This window comes from Sapajus apella, unplaced genomic scaffold, assembly GCF_009761245.1.
Source record: "Sapajus apella isolate SASKATOON/1434 unplaced genomic scaffold, GSC_monkey_1.0 scaffold35, whole genome shotgun sequence".
NCBI classification, from domain to species: domain Eukaryota; kingdom Metazoa; phylum Chordata; class Mammalia; order Primates; family Cebidae; genus Sapajus; species Sapajus apella.
The window spans coordinates 4,369,753-4,390,206 of NW_022436975.1; positions in this window are offsets into that span (position 1 = coordinate 4,369,753).

Sequence of the window (20,454 nt, forward strand, 5' to 3'; positions counted from 1 at the left end):
TAAATTGTTAATTATTATTATTGCAAAGAAAATGTTACTTCATCTCTTCCTTTTTGTTCATTCTTTCCTTTTCTCTTTGTGGTGGTAATAAAGAGTAGCAGAAGAATGCATTACTTGGGGTTCTTAAAGTTCTTAATCTACTGGAGTTTGTAGCATGATTCTTATTTCTTTGTACCTGGTAGCAAAGAGTGAGATAATTCACGTGTTTTGTTAACAGAGCAAATGTAGCCAATGTTGAAATGTAAGACTCCATTAGTTTCTGTATAGGTCACTTAGCTTCCTGCTATCTCATGGCCATAGAATGTGGCTTTGATTAACTCTGGTCGGCCATTGTGAAAATATGCACTGAAAGTTATCCAGTGGATTGTGTGAGAGGTGGTCACAAGGTAGAAATCCACCAACACCACAGAAAACCAGCTTCAGGCAACTATCCCCCTTGGTACCTGGTTGGCATTATTATCCTAAATCTGAGATAATAAACACTATGTAACAAATTATGGACAAATTATTTATTATTCATGGCACTCCAGATGAAGAGATATCTTTGCATTTCAGATAACTAATGTCCAGTAAGTGACAGATACACTGCCACAGATAGAAATTTGGAAATTTTTTTTTTTTGAGATGGATTTCACTCTTGTTGCCCAGGTTGGAGTGCAATGGTGTGTTATCTCGGCTCCCTGCAACTTCCACTTCCCAGATTTGAGTGATTCTCCTTCCTCAGCCTCCTGAGTAGCTGGGATTACAGGCATGCACCACCACACCTGGCTAACTTTGTACTTTTAGCAGAGATGGGGTTTCTCCATGCTGGTCAGGCTGGTCTCAAACCCCAGACCTCGGGCAATCTGCCCTCCTCAGCCTCCCAAAGTGCTGGATTACAGGTGTGAGCCACTGCATCTGGCCAAATAGAAACTTAAAAAAAATTATTTACTTTATTTGTATTTGACATTATAAAAGAGCTTTAAAGCACTAACCCTTTTCTAGTCATTACAGGAAAGCCTCACACGCATGTGCACATTATAGAAAAGCCTCACCCACACGAGCACATTGACATGTGCTTGACAAAACCGTGGAGCAGAGCTTCAAAAGAATGCTCCGTACCAATGTATACTGCTCAGGTGATGGGTGCACCAAAATCTCACAAATCACCACTAAGGAACTTACTCATGTAACCAAATACCACCTGTTCCCCAAAAACCTATGGAAATAAAAAATGCAATATAATAGTAATAATAAAGAATGCTCTGTCTTTCTGTTAGAAGATGCCTCTCTCAGCTCTGTTTTCTCAGCTGACAGTCAAGGTTTCTGTTGTGGGGTGGAGGTGAGATTGGTAAAGAGTTAATAACATTTACCTATGGGCAAGAAGAAAATTAATTAGAAAATTAGTTTCACACAATAGTGGTTGGCTGTTGATTTTTTTTCTTAGAAAACATTTTAATATTTAGTCCTTTCCATTGTGAAAACTCAAAATGAAGCGTAGACTTCTAGTGGCTTCTCTCCCTTCAGATTTTAGCATTCAAACGTGTAAATTACAATTAGATTAAAAAGTTCAATACTTCAAAGGAGTTGCTGGATTCTAAGGAGGGAATGGCAAACTGTTAATTTTGTTCTCCTAATGCAGCCTTTAGTGATCTTAAAAGTGACTATGTTTATAGAAATTATTTAAGCAGAGCTGGTGGTTCTTGCCTGTAATCCTAGCACTTTGAAAGGCCAAGGTGGGTGGATCACCTGAGGTCAAGAGTTCAAGCCCAGCCTGGCCATCATGGTGAAATCCCACCTCTACCAAAAATACCAAAAAAAAAAAAAAAAAAAATTAGCCAGGTATGACTGCAGGCACCTGTAATCCCAGCTACTCAGGAGGCTGAGGCAGGAGAATCACTTGAACCCAGGAGGCCAAGGTGGATGGATCACGAGGTCAGGAGATGGAGATCATCCTGGCTGGTTAACACGGTGAAACTCCATCTTTGATAAAAATACAAAAAATTAGTCGGGTGTGGTGGTGCACACCTGTACTCCCACCTACTTGGGAGGCTGAGGCAGAAGAATTGCTTGAACCCAAGAGGCGGAGGTTGTAGGGAGCTGAGATCGTGCCACTGCATTCCAGCCTGGGCTACAGAGCGAGACTCTATCTCAAAAAAAAAAAAGAAAGAAAAGAAAAGAAATTATTTAAGCAGATAATGGAGCAAACTTTTTTTTTTTTTTTTTTTTTTTTAAGATAGCGTGTCATCCTGTCACCCAGGTTGCAGTGCAATGGTGCAATCTCGGCTCCCTGCAACCTCCTCCCTCCTGAGTTCAAGTGATTCTCCTGCCTCAGCCTCCTGAGAAGCTCAGATTACAGGTGCCTGCCACCACACCCAGTTAATTTTTTGTATTTTTAGTAAAGACGGTGTTTCACCATGTTGGCCAGGCTGTTCTCGAACCCCTGACCTCAGGTAATCCACCTGTCTCGGCCTTCCAAAGTTCTGGGACTACAGGCGTGAGGACCGTGCCCAGCTGCAGCAAACTTTTAACACACTAAACAGCTACAATTCTTTACTGATCATAACTCTAATAAATTTACAGGAAGCCAGGATACTTTTCAGAGCTTTCCCAATCAGTCAGAATCCACAATGGCTCTCTTAGAGGGAAGCAGGGGTGATAAATGGACATACCTTACAAAGCATCATGCAAGTAACATTTTTAGATGAACTACATTAATTTAGGCATTCAACCTTGAGGTTGTAAAACAATTATCTCTACTTTTATTTAAAGTAACACATATGCTTGTATATTTAAAAGCTGGTCATATAGACTGGGTCATTCTTGTCACACCCAACTAAAACAGAGTCAAGAGCCAGGGGGAAAAAAGCACTCAGGTCACAAAACATTGCTCCAATAATGTAATCCACTGCAAGCTGGCTATTGAAGCTGGCTACTCTAGCCTGAAACCAGTTTATCTAATAGCTACTGAAATAACTTGCTACAATTCCACCAGTCACGCACGAATCAGAGCTTGCCAGCTCGCAAAAGCTTTACTAGTGCCAATTAATTTTCTTTCAAAACAATATGTAACATTGCTCCTTTTGGTAAAATGTCCAACCTTCTCTTTGTTCTTCAGACACAATGAAGAGCATCTCGTCTGTGTGTTTGCCCTGAATTGGAATTCTTGCTTCCCAAATAAAATGTTTTAAATGTAGAGATTTATCTTTGTATTTTATACAACTTTGACATACTCATAGTTTTTCCTTGTTTGTTTTGTTTGAGATGGGATCTCGCTCTGCCACCCAGGCTGGGGTGGAGTGGCATGATTATAGTTCTCACTACAGCTTTGAATTCCTGGGTTCAAGCAGTCCTTCTGCTTCAGTCTCCCACGTAGCTGATTCTATAGGTGCGAGCCACCTTGCCTGGCTAATTTTTTTTTCTTTGTAGAGATGAGATCTTAGTACATTGTCTAGGCTGATAGCCAACTCCTGAGCCTCAAGTGATCCTCCTGCCTCAGTGTTTCAAAGCTCTGGAATTACGGATGTGAGCCATTCACATCGTTTCAAAAGCCAAATTGTCCATTAATTTCCTGTCTCCACCTCCCTATCCCAAATCCTGCTCCTAGTTACAATCATGTTTAGCTTATTTAGCAATGTTCAATGATCTTACTTTTAAATATCATAGTTTGTTGTCTTTTTTTTTTTTTTTTTTTTTTTTGAGACGGAGTTTCGCTCTTATTACCCAGGCTGGAGTGCAATGGCGCGATCTCGGCTCACCGCAACCTCCGCCTCCTGGGTTCAGGCAATTCTCCTGCCTCAGCCTCCTGAGTAGCTGGGATTACAGGCACGCGCCACCATGCCCAGCTGATTTTTTTGTATTTTTAGTAGAGACGGGGTTTCACCACGTTGACCAGGATGGTCTCGATCTCTTGACCTCGTGATCCACCTGCCTCGGCCTCCCAAAGAGCTGGGTGTTGTCATTTTTAAATTTTATTTTATTTTTATTTATTTATTTTTTTTGAGACGGAGTGTCACTCTGTCGCCCAGGCTGCAGTGCAGTGGCATGATCTCAGCTCTCCGCAACCTCCACCTCCCTGGTTCAAGCGATTCTTCTGCCTCAGCCTCCTGAGTAGCTGGAATTACATGTGCCTGCCACCACACCCGGATAATTTTTGTATTTTTAGCAGAGATGAGGTTTCACCATGTTGGCCAGGCTGTTCCCAAACCCCTGACCTCAGGTGATCCGCCCTCCTTGGCCCCCCAGAGTGAGCCCTGGGATTACAGGTATGAGCCCCACGTCCAGCCTTGTTGTTATTTTACATTCATCTTTATTACTCATTACTTATTGCTTTCTATTATGGAAAAAGAAGATTAAGCCATGTTATCCACCCACAACTTCCTTTCTCTCCAGCTTGTTGTTACATGGTTTTATGAGACTTTGGGTTCAGCATGATTAGCAAGTTCAGAGGAAAGCGTGTTTTTTTTTTGGCAGCCACCCTTCCTAATCCGCCAGCATGCAATCTGGCCTTATCTAACTCTAGGCCTCTTTTCTAGTATCCTGGTACCCTGTGCTCCAGGCACAAAGGGCAGTTTACTCTTCTGAGCGCATTCCGGGCCTGGAATCCTTTTTTCACCCCGACCAGCTGCACCTGCCTCTACGCCTTGCAGACCCCTCACCTTTTCAAGCCTCACCTCTTCAGACGCCTTCCCCACCTCACCAAGCAGAGGCTGCCATTGACTCACTGCGCTCCCAGACATCATCCCAGGACCTCTGCCATAGCAGTTGTTGGGTGAAAGAAGATTAGAGGCAAAACGGATCATTTAAGATTGTTTTCATCCTGTCATCTTCCAAACCAGAAGTGGAAGGGACGAGACTAAAAGCCGAAGAGGGTAGAAGTAGAAAAACTACCCTGGTTTTATTTGTTTGTTTCTAGGAAGACTGAGGGAAGTGCAAGCAGTATTCCTAGGGTCTCTATGTCATGTAGAGAGTTTGAGAAACTTAAGTCCATGCGGTGTGTGGCCAATTCCGTCCTTCCTGGTGTCCCCAGCAGTCACCAGGGGCCAGCAGGCCTGACTCCTGCGTCAGCATCTGGTGTCCTTGTGAGACTCACCTCCAGGAGCCTCAGGGGAAATCCAATCCTTGTCACACCCTTAGTGGCTTCCTTCCCTTCCTGTCTCACTTCACCCTTTACCAGTAGTGTTTTCTGGAATGAACTCCCAAATCATCGACTTACGTACTCCCTTTTTCAGAGTCTGGTCCTGGGAGAAACTAGGTTAAGAAAGCACTTGACTATTTCAAAATTACTTAAGGTCTCATGCGCTATGCCTACACCGACCTCACTGGGGTCAAGATCTGAATGCGCCTTATTTTTCTGTCAGATGGGTGGCAACGGCCTTCTCTTATTGATCTGACTCTTAACAGATTCTTGGTGAAATGAATGAATGTATAGATGAATGAAAGATGTCCCATAGGCACCATACAGTAATACAAGGGATTTCTAAAATTCAACAAGTTAGATTCCCTATTGCTTCTCTGCTTCAGCAAACACGTCCACTCATCATGAACCAGCTCATCTTAAGTAGTGAATAGGCTTGTTAAATATTGTAGTCACATTCACACTCCCTTAATGAGTTGTTTTTCCCAAACTTACATAGCATATTATTGGCCTTAAATATATTTTTCACTATTTAAAAATAATAATAATAATGTTTCAGCCGAGGAATTTTTAATTTAGAGCTTAATGATCCTAGAGACTCATTACTTTGCTTTCTTGAAATATGGAACCAGAACATTTTCATCTCATCCTAAATTACTTTTATGAAGCTAATTTTCTCCACCACTGAATGTAGAGGAAATCCTCTTAATTTGGAGTCAGACATTATGTAAGATGTGTTGTCTTAAATATATAAGTAAATATTAAAATATTTCCTATATTATGGAGAATATTTAAGTTGATATTTTAAAGACTCAAAATAGAGAAACTGAAAGGAATAAGTGTTATTTTCAGGTTGTCAGGGACCAGGTTTAAGACATTAAATATATATATATATGTTCAGCCCAAAGATGGTTGATACCTTTCATATCACATGCATAGTTGGAAAGGATTATAATTTGGCAGCATCCAAAGCAAATGTTATTTGTCCTTTCTCTATCACCGCATGTGAACAGGGATAGCACGCTTCTTGCTTTTTAACTAACATTTATGTGCTGACAGGGTTTTGCTATAGGTGGAATATTTGTGTGACTCCAAAATTCCTATGTTGAAGCTGACTCAATATCAAATGTGAGAGCGTTTGGAGGTGAGGATTTGGGGAGGTCATGAGGTCATGAGGATGGAGCCCTTATGAGTGGGATTAGTGCCTTTATAAAAAGAGACACATGGGAAATGACCTCTCTCCATGCACTGAGGTCACAGTGAGAAGGTGGCCACCTGCAAACCAGAAGGAGAGCCTGAGCTGGCCACGAAATAGGCCAGCAGCTAGGTCTTGGACTTTCCTGCCTCCAGAACTGTGAGAAATAAATGTTTGCTGTTTCATCTACCAAGTCTGTGGTAGTTTCTAAATAGCAGCCTGAGTTGAATAGCAGGTTTTCAAGAGTGAACTTTCATATGAGACTCAGACGAGGGCTCAGGAGGACTCGATGGTGGGGATGGGCATTGATCCTCAGAAGACCATTTTGTCCCTGACAAGCCAGCATTTGGTGAGTGACATGGGTCAGGTCACTTTTCTGGGCCTAAGCATTGCCAGCTCCTGTAGAGAAATGGTACAGTCTGCCCTTCGCAGTCTCTGAAATAGTGTGAGGACCAGGTGAAACACTGATGTGAAAAATGCCTTAAAATCTGTGAAACCTCAGACATGAGTAAAGGTTTTCTTTATTCTTAGATTTATGTCTGCCTTTTCTACCTTATGGAGGGAGGGAAAGGGAAATATTTTAGGTGGAAGGGGAAGGAAGAAGAGAAATACGTGAATACACGTCTTATTATATTGATTGGATATCAAATCAACAGACTCAGATCTTTCCCTTTAATTTCCACTGGTCAACCTCCCAGGTGCTTAGTTTTCTCCTACCTAATGTAAAGGTTTGGAATGGTTTCTAAAAATTTTTAAGTACTATGAGGAAAGGTGTCTTAAATGTTTGGAAAACTTTTAGAAGGAATTTACTAAATACATGCTGTGATTCCTTTGGAAAAACTCCAAACTACAAAATTATGTTGATTTAGAATTAAAATTCCATTTTGGAATGTGAGCCCTTCTCATTTCTATCACACCTGAGTCATTTCTGTCATTAACAGTAGGCATCCCCACAAAGCCCACACGATCTTCTAGGCTGACAACAACTCACTTCTTGACCAAACTAGCCAGGAGCCTCTGAGCCCTTTTCTTGATTAGGCCTCAACCTTTGCTTATGAAAACTTGAAAACTTCAGACTTAGCACAGATGAGTTTACTCACCTTCTGCTCTAAGAGTTTGAATAAACAGTCACATGGTTTCTAATAGTTCGAGGCCATGCCCCTAGAACAATGACTCCAAACCCCATAAGTTTTTGCTTTGAAAAGCTCAAGGCTTCCAAAACGATTTGCCATGTGTTCCAGCCAAAACCTGAAGATGGGACACTCTTCTCGTCTCTGTGGGAGGGTAAGACCCTGTCTTCCTTGAGCACCTTTTAGCAAACCCAGATGGCCTAAGCACTTGGACAAGCCCCTGCTGATTTTTGTATTGTTTCATTTCTCTGACTCTACTGAGCTCCCAGTGGTCCTCTTCCTCCTCCCTCATTCTCCTTTTATAATACAGAGTCCCCTCTGCACAAATCCGGGTTGAGTTCAGTTCATTCTGGACTCGTTTCCCTATTGCAATAGTGATTTCTGGTTAAACACTGTCCTTACCACTTGAACCAGTGTCCTGCTTGTTTTTCTCTTGATAAGGTCCGGTGCAAAATGAAAACACACGTCCTATGTTCAAAAAGCATGAAAAAGTGTTTTAAGAGGTGCTAACATATAAGTTTTTTTCCTTTCATTTAACATCTATTTCTGAACTGGTTTTGGATTTCGTTTTCATTTTGGTGTTTAATATTAAGTAAAGAATAATTGAAATTTTAGATGTTAGCCTGAAGTTTGCCATTCATCTTTATACCGTGCAGTTTTTATTGTAGGTGTAAAGTATTGAACTCTTATCACAGAAATCACACAAGTTATACTTGTACATGTCTATGCATTTCATTTTTAAGAGAACAGTGAAAATACTTGTGATTTGAGAGACCGAAATAGATGCCCCATTATCAACTGAGATGGACTCTAAAGTTAAGGAGAGAAAAGTTACTCATGAGTTCAGGGTTCAGGGCAACTGGCATAGCCACTGCCTAAATTTCTACAGCTACAAGAAAAACCACAGTCTTGGCCGGGTTCGGTGGCTCATGCCTGCAATCCCCGCACTTTGGGAGGCTGAGGCAGGTGGATCACGAGGTCAGGAGATCGAGACTATCCTGGCTGACATGGTGAAACCCCGCTTCTACTAAAAATACAAAAAAAATTAGCCAGGTGTGGTGAGGCAGGAGAATCATTTGAACCTGGGAGGCAGAGGTTGCAGTGAGCCGAGATCGTGCCACTGCACTCCGGCTAGGCAACAAAGCCAGACTCCCTCTCAAACACACACACACACACACACACACACACACACACACACACACACACACACACACAACCAAACAAAAAATACCACAGTCTTGCTAAATTTGCCAACAATAGGAGCTATTAAACAAATTATCGCACCCCTCCTAACTGATTGATAACCCAGATCACTGCAACTCTGGACAGAGGACTGGCCTTACAAATACTTCTTCTCCCCTCCCCTCCCGTCCCCTCCCCTCCCCTCCCCTCCCCTCCCCTCCCCTTCCCTTCCCTTCTCTTTCTTTGACAGAGTTTTGCTCTTATTACCCAGGCTGTAGTGCAATGGTGCGATTTCGGCTCACCGCAACCTCCGCCTCCTGGGTTCAAGTGATTTTCCTGCCTCAGCCTCCCGAGTAGAGTAGCTGGGACCACAGGCACATGCCACCAGGCCCAGCTAATTTTTGTATTTTTAGTAGAGATGGGGTTTCACCATGTTGACCAGGATGGTTTCAATCTCTTGACCTCATGATCCGCCAGCCTCAGCCTCCCAAAGTGCTGGGAGTACAGGCGTGAGCCACCGCGCCCGGCTACAAACACTCTTTTCTGACAAGCAACTGCAGACCTTAGGCTTGTAGAAACTGTGCACAAACTCTCCCTGTGTCTTTAGTTCACCTTTTGATGTAAAGAACCAAATTCCACCTCGTTTGTTTGTTTGTTTGTTGAGATGAAGTCTTGCTCTGTCCACCCAGGCTGGAGTGCAGTGGCACAATGTTAGCTCACTGCAACCTCTGCCTTCTGGGTTCAAGCGATTCTCCTGCCTCAGACTCCTGAGAAGCTGGGATGACAGGTGCCCGCCACCATGCCTGGCTAATTTTTTGGGGGTATTTTCAGTAGGGACAGGGTTTCACCACATTGGTCAGGCTGGTCTCAAACTCATGACCTTAGGTGATCCACCTGCCTTGGCCTCTTAATGTGCTGGGATTACACACATGAGCCACTGTGCCTGACCCCACTTCATTTTGATGCTAAAACCCCACTCCAAAGTAAACATGGGGTGTACGTTACATGCATATTTACCCACTGCGCATGTGCTTGGCTCTCCTCGTGAATACGTCTAGCTTTCCCCCTCAACCTGCTGAATCCGTAGGACTGTATTATGTAACACAGACTTTGCAGGGCATAAATCCTAAGCTGCCCTTTCCCTCTTCAAAGAGAGAGCACCTTCGATCCTTGCCACAAACTGTCTTTTCTTGATTTGCAAACTGATATAACCAAAAAAGCTCTCGTTTCTGCTGTTTAGCAATTCTGATAGTATTTTGAAGGATGCATTGCACAAAATAACTTTCTATTTTGCTTCTTGATATGTGCACATTCTACCAATGCTCTCTGCCTTTGGCTTAGCAACAAGCAAGGAAGAACTGAAAGGTAAAGATACTCTGTGTTGCTCCTTTTCTGTTTTCAGCAAATTCAGGGAAGAGTGTAAGCAAGGAGTTTGAGAGGACTCTTGGGTGGTTTGTGTTTCTTAACACGCTTTTTGCCTTCTATTGGCAAGTTCTGGCTTGCAGGCAAAGCCTGTCCTCTGCTGGCTTTCTGCCGTAGACGTTATTTTTTTGAGACAGAGTCTTGCTGTCACCCATACTGGAGTGCAGTGGCATGATTGTGGCTCACTGCAACCTGCACCTCCTGGGTTCCAGCAATTCTCCTGCCTCAGCCTCCCGGGTAACTGGGACTACTGGGATGTACCACCTTGCCCGGTTAATTTTTGTATATTTAATAGAGCTGGGGTTTCACCGTGTTGGTCAGGCTGGTCTCAAACTCCTGACCTCAAGTGATCCACTCTTTTCGGCCTCCCAAAGTGCTGGGATTCTAGGTGTGAGCCACTGCGCCTGGCCGATAGACTTTAGGCACCCACCTGGTCCTCACTTTGCATCTCTCTGAACTCCAGTGTGGCACGAGTCCGCTGGAATTCTGTGCTCATGGGGTGGCAGTGGGTTCTATGTATCAATGAGGCTGTAAGGAGCAGCCCTGATCTCCTCTGCTCATGCACAGGCTCCATTGTCCTTTTGTGCTCCACTGACAAAGCACAAGTTCAGAGATAAAATTATTAAGAATTTCAAACCAGCTACAGCCAAAAGTTAAGCCAACCCTGGGTGCTTCTGAGAGCCAGGCCACACATGACTGCAGAGGGTGCACAGGAAGCCGGCACTGGCTCCCATGGCACTGGCTCCCATGGCACCCGTTGTCCACCGTGTCCCCAAGACGGCATGACAGATTACAACTGTTCACTGGTTTCCTCTTCTGCTTAGAATACCCTCTGCTCTCTTCTCTGAGTGGCTAATTCATTCTAAAATGGCAACTCCACCCAAGAGATCATTCTTGATTCGTGCAGGTAGACTTACTAGTTGCTTCTCTTGTGTTTCAATAACATTTAGAATTTTGCCCGTGATCACCTTCATCACTTATAACACTGTGAAGACCTGTGCATTGATAAACAAGAATAAACAAGACTACAGGCAAGGTCTTATCATGATCCTTTCCCTTCTCCCTCCACCCACTGACTGCATGCAGTAGGAACTCCAGTATTGGCTGAATAATATGCCAAGGCTTCAAAATGGCAAGAAACACTACATAGTTAACATGAGTATTAATTACATTCTTAGGATCGTTTGCCTTTAATTTAAAATTTTTCATTTAGCAAACATTTATCCGTCTCTATTGGAGGCCCTCTATAGAGCAGAAAAGGACTGAGGGCAGATCCCTGTCTCCTGGAGCTTATTCTTCTAGTGAGGTAGGGTGGGATAGTGAGCTTTCAGCAGTAGGTAATTGTGTGATGTGAGCTCAGGTAATGCTACCAAGAGAAAGGAAAGGTGGTCAAAGGATTGAGGGTGGCAGGTGCTGTGTAGACAGGGCCGTAACAGAGGCCTCTGAGTGCAGGTGGGAGAAAGTGGGTGAGACCATGCTCCCTTCTGTTGGAGAGCACCCAGGTGGGCACCTGGGAGTAGGGACATGGCGGATATGCTTGAGGAAGAGCAAAAGGCCGAGCATGAAACTTTAAAGAGAAACAGGATATTTGCACAACTTCCAAAATATTGTCTCCTCACTATGGTACTTTTAATGTAGATGCATACACTCTTTGACACTTCACCCTCCAGGGGTGGAGCCTGACTCTCCTCCCCTTGACTTCAGGCTGGCTTCTAACAAATGGGGCAGGGAAAGGGAAAAATAGCATCTTCACAGTGGAGAAACCTGCCATTTCCCCGCAGGACTTGGAAGATAATGTTCATTGCTTAATAGCAACTAAATGAGCAGTAAGGATTCTGCTGCCAATGTGGTTCTCATTCCCCCAGCTTCTATCTGAAAGCTGTCAGCAATTTTATTTGTCCTTTGGGTTCTTTTATTTCATCAGAATGTGCACAGGTGTTGGTCTGGGACTGCTTAGCACATGGTATCTGATTAGTGATACAGTTTGGATGTTGGTCCCCTCCAAATTTTATGTTGAAATTGATACCCAGTATCGGAGATTGGGCTGAATGGGAGGTGGTTGAGTCATGGGGGCAGATTTGCCCATGAATGGATTGGTGCTGTCCCTGCAGCAAGGAGTGAGTTCTCTATTAGCTCATGTGAAAGCTAGTTGTTTAAAAGAACGTGGTACCTTCCCCTCTCTTGCCATGTGACATGGTAGATTCCCTTCTCTTTCTGCCATGGGTGGAAGCTTTCTGAAACTCTCACCAGGAGCAGATACTGAAGCCATGCTTCTTGTCCAACCTGCAGAGCCATGAGCCAAATAAACCTCTTTATTAATTACCAGCCTCAGGCATTCCTTTATAGCAGCACAGGATGGACCTGTAGGGGGCGCAAGCTGTGTGGATGGCCGTCTTCACTTTAGGGCCAGTGGGCAGGATGAAGTCATGTGGACTGAGGGTCCCGAAGGCAGCAAAGGAAAGCCGCCTTCACCTTAGCTGTGGATTCCCACTCTGGGTGAAAGTTCCTTTCTTTATTCTCTCTTATATGCTTGTCATGAAGGGCCAGAGGTTGAGACACATGCTCCCGACTTCCCATTAGACACTTTCCTGAGACAATAGTCCTCTTTCTTCTGAAGGCATGTTTCAGGTGGAAGGCGTTGGTTGAGGTCCACTGCTGACTGCTATTGCAGTGTGTGTGTGTGTGTGTGTGTGTGTGTGTGCGCGTGTGTGTGTGTGTGTGTGTGTGTGTTGTGGGGGTAGATTTGGGGGCAAATGGTCCACCTGCTCCACAGGAGGTGCTCCTTATCACGACCCCAGATCCCTTGGCCTTGCATCAGGGCTAAAGTTTCCCTGTAGTGCCCACTTTTCATCTCTCCTTCTGCCATGTGGTTTGCATTATGGTTTCCTTTAAGCATCTCAATCTGTCCTCCAGGAATTGCTCAAAAATTCCCTTCCATCCGTACCTCTTCCCTGTTTCCCAGCACTGCTGTGGATTACTTGTTTCCATGTTTCCTTCTTTTTCTTTGGCCTCCATCTCTCCTTCCCTTCTCCCCTCTCTGCCTCTCTCCCTTATTTCCTCTGTTCCTTTTTCTTGGGTGTTCTGTCATTTTTAAGGGATTTGTGTTTGGAAAGAAATTGGACTCTGTTCTCAGTCTGCTACCTGAATCTGATCTTTATTGTTTATTTGACACTTTATTTTGTTAAAGTCAAATAAAAAAGAGACAAATCTCTAAAATGAAAATGCTTTATTTGGGAGGAAAGAATCACAATTCAAGGCATACACGCAGACTGGAAGGTCTTTAGTGAGTCCAAAGGAAAAAGAGTTTAGACGTGTTATAAAAAGGAGAAATACTGCATATTACTCTTTGAGAAATTTCATTGGCAGGTTCTGAAGGGCCGGCCAGTTCTGATTGGTGAGTGATGGCAGCAGGCAAAACTAGTCTTAGAGCTAACAGGTTGTCTCAGTAGCCATTAGATGAATGGCTTCTGGTTACAGCAGGCCGTTTCAGCTGCCAGGCTTGCAGAAAATTACATCTTTGGAGCCATGTTTTGTGCCCTGAGTGCTTTTACCCCTTGGCCTCTCCAATTTGTATGATAAACTTTCACAATTTGTATACTCATTAGGGAGACAACATAGTATAATGGTTGAGAGGGTGTATTCTGACACCAGACAGCCTGAGTTATATCAGGTTATATCAGCTGAGAATATCAGCTCTTTTGCATAGTATCTGTATGACCGGGGACAAGTTTTTTTTTTTTTTTTCCTGTGCTTCAGTTTTATCTGTAAAATGGGATAAAAATCGTTTCCATTTTTATCCCATTTAGTCCCATAGAATAGTCTTCTATGAGACTATTCTAAGGATTAAAAGTTAATACATGTAAGTCACTTAGAACATTGCATGGCACACATACTATTATTGTTTTCTGTTAATATGTTCTTAAAATTCAATGAGTTATCTCTTTAGTATGTTTTTTAATGTTTGGTTTTATAGATTGCACCAACAATTCATTTTATTTACTTATTCTTAAGGTGGCACAACATTATTTGTATAAAGTAGCATAAAAATATATCAACAACTAGAAACAACTCAAATATATAACAATTAAAGAATTAATAAGTGAACCACAGAAGATATTATAAATTAAAAGGCAGATGTTGAAAAATAGATTCTTGGCCAGGCGCGGTGGCTCACGCTTGTAATCCCAGCACTTTGGGAGGCCGAGGCGGGTGGATCATGAGGTCAAGAGATCGAGATCATCCTGGTCAACATGGTGAAACCCCGTCTCTACTAAAAATACAAAAATTAGCCGGGCATGGTGGCGCACGCCTGTAGTCCCAGCTACTCGGGAGGCTGAGGCAGGAGAATTGCTTGAACCCAGGAGGCGGAGGTTGCGGTGAGCCAAGATCGCGCCATTGCACTCCAGCCTGGGTAACAAGAGCGAAACTCCGTCTCAAAAAAAAAAAAGAAAAAGAAAAATAGATTCTTGAAAATTTTTGTATGAAAAAAGACACTAAAAAAAGAATAATTCATGTTATTTTCCATTGATTTTACATATAACTTTGAGTGCTTAAAGACTAGAATCAGAAAAGTTGTACTTTACCATTTTTTAATGTGATGGATTATTATTTTAAAGGCAAAGGTAAAGAGAAGGGACACTGTGATTTCTTTAACAATCATGCCAATTTTCAGGTACCTTTAAGCCCCTCCGGCCATGGGCAGAGACAGTGCCTGCTCTCACTGACGCCGTCTGAGAGCAAAGGCTGCACTGCTTTAATTGCCACTGAGACCCACCCTAGCCTAAGGAAATGATTCCAAGACACTCTGTTTTTCTTAAATGAAATAGCTCTTTGTGGCTCAGCCTTTTGAAGACAGCCCAACCCACCTATGTTACAACACCACAGCTAGAGTCAGATTTTCTAGCAAGATGTTTCCAATGAAGAACAAAGCTTTATTGAAGCTTAGATGACAGGCCTCCAAAGACGCCTGGAGAAGAGGGCTCATATTAAGCAATAGGCACTCTAATGTGAAGTTAAAATAGAAATTAGGATACCATTGGTGAAAAACATTTTAGGGTTTCTTTTAGGGCACGTTCTGGGACGGGTAGCTGAAATATTTTAGAAAGCATTTCTTTCCTTTTGGTATAATTTAAGATCAGAAAATCAGCGAGGTATTATTTTTTCGTTGTTGTTTTGAGATGGATTCACTCTGTCACCCATGCTGGAGTACAGTGGCATGATCTTGGCTCACTCTTACTTCTGCTGCCTGGGTTCAGACGCTTCTCCTGCCTCAGGCTCCCAAGTACCTGGGATTGCAGGTGTGAGCCACCACATCTAGCTAATTTTTGTATTTTTAGTAGAGATGGGGTTTTACCGTGTTGGCCAGGCTGGTCTTGAACTCCTGACCTCAGGTGGTCCGCCCGCCTAGGCCTCCTAAAGTGCTGGGATTACAGGCGTGACCCACTGCGACCAGCCCAGCAAGGTATTTTTTTTTTTGTAAATGTGAGCATAACATAGAGAACTAGGGATTTGATTAACATGTGAGATTGAAATAAAATACATCATTTCGCAATTACATTTTGGAGATTTTATAATTTTGACATCTAAAAATTATCTGCATTAAAATATTTTTAAAAGTGCAATCATACCCAATGCTAGTATTGAGGGAACAAAACACATTTATATACAACTATCTTGTTATTTTAGCAAGTGCTTTCTTCAGCATATACTACTATCTTTTAAAAATTAATTTGTAAACTAATGTACAAATCTTGAAAATAGTGTTAAGCTTATCATCATTCACATGTTGCTTAATCTTTGTGTTTTAAATATATAATCAAAGTATTTACAGTATTTTTTTTAGCACATCAAACTTAGTATAGTAATATGGATAAACCCTGATTTGTAGACCTTTTAAAATCATATTTGGAAAGATATACAACATTCCTTAACAATGTCTCTCAGATTTTTTTTTTCAAATTAAAAGAAAAAAATGAAATGTGACAGCTGAGGAATATGAGAGAGTCTATTTACTAAAAACTAGTTTACAGATTGAGTTAAAATAATGAGACGAGGAGACTTCTGGCAGACGCACAGGACTTGTTTACATTTTGATTGCAGTTTAATAATTTGCTGATTGCATTATAATCACAGCAATATTGCATCTTAATCACATGCATACATTTGGTTAACTAAATTAATGCCTTTAAATCACAATTTAAATTTTGCTAATACATAACCAGTTCTGTTTCTGTCCCTGCTCCAATGAGGATAATAATCAGTGAGCATGGTTTTGGACTAATTCTTTTTGGTAAACTCCCTAGCCACATTCTGCTTCTTCCCTGCTAAAGACATCGTCTTTCACCCAAATGTGGAATAATGAATAATGCTTCATAGAATAATGTATAATAAACTGGAAGCAAGCTGCATCTAGCATAAACCTGCAATATTCTTTGTGTGACTAAAATCCACAATTACCAGAGCAGAGAATCGCCCTGCTCCTCCTAAACTGTGTGAACTTCCTTCATGGTGCTGAGACTGCTTGGCCTCAAGTGGCCAAGTGACTGGGATGAGTCCTTGTAGAATGGGGTCACAGGACAGGTCACAAGACCTTTTAGAATCTGCAAACACTGTTCCAAGTCTTCAGTGTACACCTCTCTACATTTGTCAAGCATGTCTTCAGTTTTAGTAGAAAAAAATTGAAGGAAGGCAAAAAAATCACTCACAATCCCACTGCCCAGATAATCTCTGTGCCATTTAAAAAATAAAACACGGGGCTGGGTGAGGTGTCTCACACCTGTAATCCAGCACTTTGGGAGGCCGAGGCAGGCGGATGACTTGAGGTCAGGAGTTCAAGACCAGTGTGGGCGAAACCCCAACTCTACAAAAATTAGCCAGGCATTACGTCCAGTGCCTGTAATCCAGCTACTCGGGAGGCCGGCGCGGGAGAATCGCTTGAACCCAGGTGGCAGAGGTTGCAGTGAGCCGAGATCGAGCCACTGCACTCCAGCCTGGGCAACAGAGCGAGACTCCATCTCAAAAAAACAAAAACAAACAAACAAAAAACACGGGAAATACATGAATGGTAGAAAATTCAAGAAGCGTACAAAATAATTTGTAGTGAAAAGTAAATCCTTTGCATTTTTCACCTCATTCTCTTTCTACAAAGCCCGTGTCTTGAGGTCTTTCCAGGACATTTTTTGTGCCTTTCTGGGGGGGCGGGATGTGGGGGGGTGTGGGAGGGGGATGAGGCCCCTGGGGTTAGGGGCGGGGAGGCAATGGGTTCAGGCTTTCTTACCTCCCCAAGCTCTGGGTGTGGGTTGCAGAGGCACTGGGAACAGAACAAAGACTGAGGAGCGTCTGACTTAGGGGGTTGGGTGGTGCTAGCATGTGGAGAAGTAGCTGGAGGGAGAAGGTGGCTCAGTCTACCAAGAGTCATCAGGACAGGCTGATCCGATCAGAACCCAGTAGTAAGGACCAAGGCTGGTATTAAACACCTAGAGACATAGTGGACGAAAGGCGTCAGAGGAAACCATGAGGACAGGGGTGCAATATGTTGACTTGGTGGCAGGTTTCCCATGAATCCCAAAGCCAATGAGGCCAGGATAAAAGACAGGAGAGAAACCCTGAAAAGGGACTGTAACTGGAGTTAACTTGAGAGTGATGGGGTTAACAGAAGCAATCACATTGAAAGGCAAGATTAAATTATTTTCACCATCAATAGAAATGGGTGTTTCAGAGCTAATTTCTTTTTTTTTTTTTTTTTGCTCTGTCACCCAGGCTGGAGTGCAGTGGTGCAATCCTGACTCACTGCAACCTCCACCTCCCGGGTTTAAGCTAGTCTCCTGCCTCGGCCTCCTAAGCAGATGGGATTATATACATGCACCACCATGCCCAGCTAATTTTTGTATTTTTAGTAGAGATGGGGTTTCACCATGTTGGCCAGGCTGGTCTTGAGCTCCTGACCTCAGGTGATCCACCCGCCTTGGCCTCCCGAAGTGCTAGGATTATAGGTGTGAGCCACCATGCCCAGCCTAAGTTAACATCTATAATACAAAAACATTGTTTTAGTTCTTTATATTTGAGTTGTGGCTTTCATTCATAATCTTGTTCTACCTGAATTTTATTGCTCAATCCCTACAGCGTTAGGCAATACTATTATTTCATTTTTATAGATGAGAAAACTAAGGCTTAGAATGATGAATTGACCCAACGTTATATAGCTAGTAAGTGATGCGCCCAGGTTTTGTGCTCAAATTCCCAAAGTTATTTTGCCCACTGGATGAGTCAGGGGAACAGTTAGGAAATAGAAGACACATCATCACTTTAAGAGAGAGAATCTATGTAACAACTGTTAACTAATACGGAACAACTGGGGAGGTGGACACTCATTTTTCACAGTGGCAATAACTTCAGAAAGCAGCTGCTACCTTTTGGGCTGAGGAGAACAAAGGGAAGTGGTTGGAATCAACAGAGCTTAGATACTTCGAGAAGGGCCCCTGCAGAGTTAGGCCTCCGTCTGAGGGCATGTGATCAGGCTCGGCCTGTAAATTCACTAATGCTGTTGAAACGAACTACCACAGCCAGCGTGAGGAAATATTACTGGCTGCCAGGAAGAGAAGGCAGAGGCAGGATAGGCAAAAAACAGGAAGCAGTGTTTCCCTTTTTTCTTCGACCTCCTGATCAGTGGGTCACCCTCTTGCGTGCTTCAGTTGGTGAAGCCTGGCATGGAGCTGGTGGCCAGAATATAAATGTGGTCAGCAGGATTCAGCAGAGTTAGAAGGATGGGCTCAAGGCTGACAGTACATTGGTAACTGACAGAGTCGGTGCATACTCCTTTCCACATATTTTTGGATTTTCATACAATATCCAAACAACTCCGTATATCTTCCTAATTAGCTGCAATTTTCCTTAGTACAAAGACTTTCTCAATCGCTCCTCCAAACAAGGACACACAGAGTCCCAACAGTTACAGTCTGTATTTCTGGACACTTAATCCTATTCAAATTCAGTCACAAACCTATGTGAATATTCTGTTACCTAAGCAGGGAACTGTCGTGCTAACCATCACCACAGATCTTGAATAAAAAATAAAGGGAAGGAGAAGAGAAAGTTAGTTAATACGCACACACAAGCAAGCAAGAAAGTATCCTTAGCTATTCTAGTCCCGACTTTCTTTTTCCACTACTAACTGTATGTTGCTTTTGCTCTCTTACAGGAAATGAGCTGGTTGTGGTATTTTACCGACAGAATGACCCAAAGCTTCTTTGCCAGTGTTTTTGAATTATCAGTGGTTCTACGTTTTTTAGTGGTGGTTTTGTTGCTACAATTTTCCTGGAAATTTTTTAACTGGGCGTGGATATACTAAGAAGCACTCAGAGAACCCCTTGTTTTCCAGACATTAATCCATTTTGACCCTCTGGTGTAGGAGCACCCCAGTTTCTTCTTGATAATCAGGATGGAATAACCAGGGAATGAGCCTCCTCCTTTGCCTGCTGCTTCAGCAGCATGAGGATTCCAAAATGCCAAATGCTGTTGTCAACCTCCAGTTCAATGGGGCTATCAAAAGAATTTTGATATGTGAAAGAACTTCTGACATGTGAACCAAAACCTCTAGACTAGCAGAGTGCAAAGTTTCAGTAATGGAAAGTGAAATTCTGTGAGAGGATTACTAGGTATAACGGTGAGGTGAGCCGTTCCCACTTGCACCGCTTGACTTGTGAACCAATATATATTTTATGGGAGAAACAGCATCATGTATTGGTCATGGATTCAAAGCATTCACTGTATCCTTTAACCTAGAACCCCATTCTTTCCCGGTTATGTTCCCCAACTGACACCATAACTGAGTTTTTCAGTAGGCTCTTTTCTTGTTTTATTAGTCCAACTAATTGTAGGTGATGGTGTGTATGGTGAGATCAGCCAATTCTAAGGACCAAGTCCATTTCCCACTGGAAGGATTTCACTTTACCCCTCTCCTGCAAGACCACTCCTGTGTGAGCGCAGAGTTGTGCCAACATTCACTTCCAAATGGGGCCAGCGTGTTCAGTAAAATCACCTGAAAAATAGGCCCAATATGTTTTCCTGCCTTTCTTTCTTTCCTTCTTTCCCTTTCTTTCTTTCCTTCCTTCTTCCCTCCCTCCCTTCCCTTTCCTTCCCTTCCCCCTTCCTCCCTCCTTCCCTTCCTTCCTTTCTTCCTCCCTCCCTTCGCTTCCCCCCATTTCCCCCTCCTTCCCTCCCTCCCTCCCCCTCCCTCTCTCTGTTCCTCCCTCCTTCCCTTCCTCCTTCCTTCCCTCCCTCCCTCCCTTTCCCCCTCTTTCCCTTTCTCCCTCCCTCCCTCCCATCCTTCCTTCCTCCTTCCCTCCCTCCCTCCCTCCCTCCCTCCCTTCCTTCCTTCCTTCCTTCCTTCCTTCCTTCCTTCCTTCCTTCCT